This window comes from Oxyura jamaicensis, chromosome 7 (assembly GCF_011077185.1).
Source record: "Oxyura jamaicensis isolate SHBP4307 breed ruddy duck chromosome 7, BPBGC_Ojam_1.0, whole genome shotgun sequence".
Lineage (NCBI taxonomy): Eukaryota > Metazoa > Chordata > Aves > Anseriformes > Anatidae > Oxyura > Oxyura jamaicensis.
In genome coordinates this window covers 23,563,784-23,570,205 of record NC_048899.1, presented here as the reverse complement: position 1 = coordinate 23,570,205, position 6,422 = coordinate 23,563,784, and the positions used below count along the sequence as shown (strand labels likewise).

General features: G+C 45.7%; 1 protein-coding gene across 3 annotated transcripts in view; it reads right to left on the bottom strand.

The window, feature by feature from the left end:
- SLC12A8 (solute carrier family 12 member 8) overlaps nucleotides 1–580 on the bottom strand; it is a 52,971-nt gene extending 52,391 nt beyond the window's left edge. Inside the window, exon 1 of one of the 3 annotated variants that reach the window (XM_035331297.1) lies at nucleotides 348–580. The gene's annotated coding sequence lies outside the window, so the exon portion shown is untranslated. The remainder of the gene's footprint in view (nucleotides 1–347) is intronic. The other 2 variants (XM_035331293.1, XM_035331295.1) reach the window with 2 other exon arrangements.
- Nucleotides 581–6,422: the final 5,842 nt, after the last annotated feature.

Below are 6,422 nucleotides of genomic sequence, written 5' to 3'. Positions count from 1 at the left end.
GCCTCCTTTTGCCCTCTTTTTTTTAGCCTTTTTGCCTCCTTTTGCCCTCTTTTTTTTAGCCTTTTTGCCTCCTTTTGCCCTCTTTTTTTTTTAGCCTTTTTGCCTCCTTTTACCCTCTTTTTTTTAGCCTTTTTGCCTCCTTTTGCCCCCCTTTTTTAGCCTTTTTGCCTCCTTTTGCCCTCTTTTTTTTAGCTTTTTTGCCTCCTTTTGCCCCCTATTTTTCCCTGCTCTTTTTGGACCCTTTATGAGGGCTTTTTGGCCCTTTCTGTCGCCTTTCCCCCCTCCCCTTTTCTCGCCTCTTCCCCCCCTTTTCCCCCCGGCCCCGGTGCCCCCCGCCCCGCACTCACAGCCGGTGCCTCTCCGCTCCCCCCGGCCCGGCGCTGCCCGGCGGCGCCTCCCCGCTGGGGGCCGGCCCGGCGCTGCCACGTGTGCCCGGGGCCCTCCTTCGTGGCCGGGCAGCTTCGGGGACCGCTCCCTTACCGCCTGGGTAGCGAGGGGCTGACACAATCCGGCGCCCCGAACGACGGCAGGCAGCGGGGCACAGCCATTTAGGCTTTCGTAGCAGGCTTCCCCCGAACCCGAAATCGTCAGGAGTCTGAGGAAGCAAAGAAATGATTAAATAGATTGATGAATGCCGAGGTGCTCAGTGCCTCCCGAAGGGAAGTGGGGCTCATGTTCTGCCCCAGAGCAGCCACCACCTGCTTGCAGCCCTCGCTCACCTCCCAGCGAGGGCTGCCAAGAAATGCCATGTCCCATGGGGACGACGCTCCGGCTGGATTAAAGGCATGACCTGGGGTGGTCTTACAGGAAACAGGATTAATTCTAAAGCTAGATGCCCTTCCTTAGCATTTAAACACTTGACTTAATTGACTTAATTTGCTTCCAAAATGAAATAAAGTAAGCCAGGGCCCTTCTAACATTCCCTGCAGTATCCGTACAAGACACCTGTTCAATGCAGCTGGGCACTCTGATTTTCCACAGAGATAAAGCACGAACCAGCCCGTACTCTCAGACAGAAACAGCAGGGAGTGAGTGGCAGAAGAGGAAAGCAGGAGTCCAAAAAGGAGAGGCGACTTCTCACAGGAGGACAAAGCCTAATGGGGGAAAGCAGCAGGTTCCTCCCTCGGAGATCTCCCATTCCTGGGATGTTTCCGAAACTCTCCCCGTTTGCTTTCAGAGGCCAGTTTTACACCTGCCAGGGAACAGGCTCAGCCAGATTCCTTCACCCTGTGGGCCAGGGCAAAATCTGAAGTATGTGATTTGTTGCAAAATTGCTGAAGACTTGCAAATTCAATAACCCACCAAGCCCTGTGGCTTGCCTGCAGGCACCTCTGCCTCTACATGTACACGTGCACCCCAAGCAGGAGCTTAAAAACTTCTTGGGACAGTTACCACCACCATCTCCCATGGCTGACCAGTCCTTAAGGACATCATGCTTCCCTCCAAGCTAAAATCATGAAGCACCAATGCTAAAAGCACTTTCAGGAGTGCTTGGTGTTGCTCTCTGTCTGCTCCTATTTAAGTCATGGCAATTTTCAACATTTTCCTTCTGGGCAACCAAATCCAACCCACAGCACTCCTTTGATGGTTCCTGATGAGCACGCTGCTTTTCCTTGCCTAGCACTTTAGCAGAAACATGGGCTGGTATCGCTTCTCCAAGCGTAACCAAGTTGCAGTCATGTGCAAAGTGTTTTTTCCTTAAGTGACAGGAGGTGGCAAATGTTACGAGATAAAACAGGGAAGGGAAAACTACACACAAGCAGCCCTCAGAAAGTGGGAAAGCAGCAGGGCGTAGGACAGTCGGCAAGACAAAAGGTGTATTTTTGTCCACAGGTCTCTGAGAGATGACGTGAATTGTAGAAAGGGCTGATTCTTAGTGGAATGGATGCTAACCACCACGTACCTCAGCACCACCTGCTTCAGCTGCTCGACCCACCTGCATTGCCTGCCGCAGCAGTGTGCACGCTGAGTTCCAGCTACACACACAGCCCGCTCTTTTCACGAGGACAGAGCTGTGAGTAAACTTCACAATTTAACTACTCGCATGATTTAACCAGTTGCTCTACATACCAGCCCTAGACCAACAGTTAAACAAGAGTATGTTCCTAAAACAGAGATCTGTACACGAAGAGCCAGCGTTTTTCTATTGGAGTTCATTCCGAGTGCTAAACTGCACAACCCTGGCTTTGAAAGTGCATTTTTACCTAACGTAATTCAGAGCGTGGATACAGCAGTTATCGGCACAGTATCCAGGCACCTCCACAAGCAACGTTCTTGTTTCAGCTCCTTAGAACAGAACGTTGGGCAGCACAGGACGGCTGACAGAGGGATAACGCTGCCAGAGCATTTTGCCACGGCTGACATCAGAGGGACTCCTGCTCCCGTCGTGGCTCCCTTCCAGAAGCTGCCGCATCCAGAAGTCCACTTGCGGGTTCGACTAGCTGACCGACTGCTGTGTAAGCTAACAAATACAGCCTTGAAGAAATGAAAATCTCTGAAAATCCTCCCTTCTGACTAGAGGTGTGGAGACACATCACTTTGGCACATTGCTTACTTTGCACTTGCTTTTCCTTCTTGTAGAGCTGCAGTGTTCTTAGGCTGTCCGTAATTAGCTTTATAATAAAGAAGCTTTCAGGAACTGGCAAAGCAAATGCAGGGCTCGAGAGAAAATACACAGGTCATCCTTTCAGCCTCTGATGGCATCCTCTGTGTTGTTCTCACACGGTACTCCATGGCGAAGATTACCTTGCAGCTACCTGGAGGTATCCCCAGCAGCTGTTACTTTATCACCTCCCACCACTTTGTTTATCTTACGACAATACAGGAAACTCTTTTGACAAGAACAAGGAAGTGGTGCCACCAAAGAGCCTTCTGAGTATAAAAACCATACATGTTGAACAGTTGTTATTCATGTCAACGTACAGAAATATTTTTAATTGCAGTGCAAAAATAACAATTCCTCTTGGTTCCACTTAGGACAGACTCGTGCTTTGGTCTAACAGAAAGGCTGCCTCTCTGAAATGGCACTAATTATTGCATCCAGACAGGAAAAAAATACAGATATATACAGAAATAAAAGTGAAAACTACCGTCTTGAGTGGCCCAGCTTGCTGTGCCAGCATACCTGTCTGGGACAATGCCGCGGAGAAAGTACTGCCTCCTCCAAACACAGGCAGCTACGTACAACCTGTGCGCTGCCAGCACACCGACCTAAGCCAGAAGGTGCCAGCACAATGTTTGATTTGGGACTAGGCAGCCGCATTTCCAGGAGGGAGGCTCAGAAGGTGCAGCTGCCAGGCAGACAAAAGCCTCCGTGCTACCAGAAGGCAGCAGTGTTCAGTCACCACGCAGAAACCTCCTTCGGCTCTCCCGTGTAAGGCAGGCGGAACTGCCCAAAGTGACTCCAAGCAGAAAAGCACGGCTTCTTGTACACCCAGCGAACATCCAGAAGTACGAATAATGGAGGAAGGAAGCGGATCCCGTGCTCTTTTGCATGACACACGTGGCTGCTGACACAGCTAACAGCAACTTAGCTGCCCAGGCTGCAGATCGCCACCACCACCCCACGGAGGCATCTCACCCAATTGCCATGTTTTAATTTCTGCCAGCGACTTGTATCCACGAGACTGCCTTTGAAATTCAAAAGCTAGAGCAGATGCTGCATTAGGGATGTTGGACCCGAAGATCAGCCTGACGTGGATGTGGAAGGACGCTGGGGAGGAGGCAGCTTACCTGAGCGACCGCTGCAGGACTGCTTGCAGGGCTTCGGGGAGGACAACACGTACGGGCTCCGTTCTAACCCCCTGTGACCGAGTACGGCTCCAGCAGAAAGCTTGTTTCTTTACACTCCGTATCTTGACAACTAAAGCAGACAAAAGAGCAAACAATATTCTAGAGGAAACTGCCCTCTGTCGATGTGGCAGGTGCAACGCACAGGATAACCACCAAACTGCATGCTCTTCCACCCCATCTCCCTAAACCAACCGCCTCCAAATCCCTCTGCTGTCCTGAGCTGCCTGCTGTCCTACTTGGAGCTACAAAATAGATTATCCTGTGCGGTACAAGGAAAAATAAAGCTACATGGGTTATTTTTCTCATTCAACACAAAACATAGGTCCTGGCAATTCTTTTCAGCATCAAAACATTTGAAAATCTAATTATGAGAGTCAATAAGCAGGAACTATCCGTTTTGATTCCTTATTCTCACCACATAGTTGAAACAAATAAAAATCGTTGTGACTAATGTAAGCAAAACTAACAAAAACAAAGACAAGCAGGGTGGCTGAGTAAGCAGACGCTACTTACTCAGGTATATTGCATAATTCACCCACAATTTAAGACTATTGAACATAAAACAAAAGTAATTACTATACTAGATGGATGTCAACATACAACATTAAGCTCTTTATAGGTTATTTTAAAAACAATACCAGAACAGGCATACTGGAACAATATTGAAACAAAGTCATATAAAATTACACTGCTTTACTCATTCCATATCTCAGATGTACGTAAAGGGACTACGAGGCAGCAAGGATTATGGCCTGAAACAACGAACAAGGGCTGGACTAAGGGCAGCCCTACCAAGGCCAGTTTCAGATAGTTCCTGCAGAAATGTCTGTGCTGATTTCATGTGTGCTTCTACCTCTGTCAGAGCTACCACCCTGCTGGCTGAGACATCAAAGCAAATCTCAGGAGCGCTCCTTCTCTGCTGTGATGCGAATTCAGTCACCTTGGCTTAAACAGCCTCCAAAGTAGTTTAGACCAAACGAAAAACTTCTCACCCGCAATCTGCGCTGCCCAGAGGAGGTTCCCTGAGGTTCCTGCTGAAAGTCACCCCTCTGGGGACTCTGCAGGCTCCAGGACCAGGGCTGTAACAGACCGGAGGGGATCTAAACCAACACATCTGTTTCTGCAGTGATCATCTGATCATGGCTCAAGTTTGAAGACAATTTAACTCTTTTTTTCTCTTTATAAGGTGATGTGCGAGTTTCAACATTGTCCTACGTAAAACTTGTTCTTACACAAAGTAAAATCCAGACAGCCATGTATTTCACAAAAATCAAGTCTTTATCAGAAGTGACTTTACCAAAAGGTTCAAATGATACCTTTAACACGTGAATAAATAGAGGTAAGGAAAACTAAATTACCAGTAATTAATGCTAAGGGGCACATTTCTGGTTTTATAAGTGCATACATGCTATCATCAGTATTTTTCACATATTTGCTTCAATGGTACAAAAATACGCTGCATAGGTTGTATACTACACACACTGCAAAACGATGTGGCGCACACATGGCGTATTTGTATCCAGCAGGCAAAAAAGTTAAATAAAGCTCACCTTTCTTACAACTGAGATTAAAACAAAGTCCTGATCCTCATTTACACGAGGAGTTGCTGGCACTGTGTAGTAACGCCTCTCTGGGGACAAAAGAAACACAAGAGGAAAGCTAGCCTAACGCTACGTGGTCCTGTGCAAGTGACTCCACTGCTACCATCGTGCAAAGTCCAGGATTAAAATTAAGGTCAGATATGCGGTTTTCTCTAAACAAATGTGGAAGATGGAGATCCACAGGGGAAGAAAACCCAAATCAATTTGGTACATCTCAAATTGAATACTTAAATATTTAATTGTTGAAAGCATCCACTTCAGTGCTTACACAGCGACATGTATCTTCACATGCCTTCATCTGTCTCGTTAAGATTTTATTTGAAATCACCTAACACGAAAAATGCTGCTAAGTCTATTCATAAAACAGTATTCTATATTTTTATTTTTTCAAACAGCAAGTGACCACATTTAAAATGCATCATTTGCAAATATAAATTATCAAACTATTTGTTTAATTAAAAATAAAGCAGAAACATAACTTCCCTTAGTATCACAATACATAGGAGGGTATTATAAACCCCAAATGACTAAGTTAATCATAAGAAAACAGTTACGTCGAAAGTGATGGAACTCATTAAGTCACTTAATGAATAAATCAATCCTAATAATGCAGTACCATTCACCATGATTATGTAAAAAAAGCAATCTTTCATCGTATTATACAGACAAAACAATCCAATCCTTCATGCCACGTTTTGTAAACCATGATATAAATTACAGTCACAGTCAAATGAACCGATAGAATAACTCCCAAAATATTTTTAAGTTGCTTTTAGGGCAGAAATAAAGGCAGAAATAGAATCATTTAAAATATATCAAGTTTAACCAAAAAATTCATTTGGTCAAGCCTGCTATCCAAATAGTTTTGTTTCCTGCAAAACTACTGTCTTTCTGAATTATGAAATTTATATGTTTCTTTTACATATTAAATGTCAGGTGTTGAGCTACATTAAATCCTTTTATACCTTGTATCATTTTTGCCATGAGACCCAAGCATCTTTCACCTACATTCACACACACACACACACA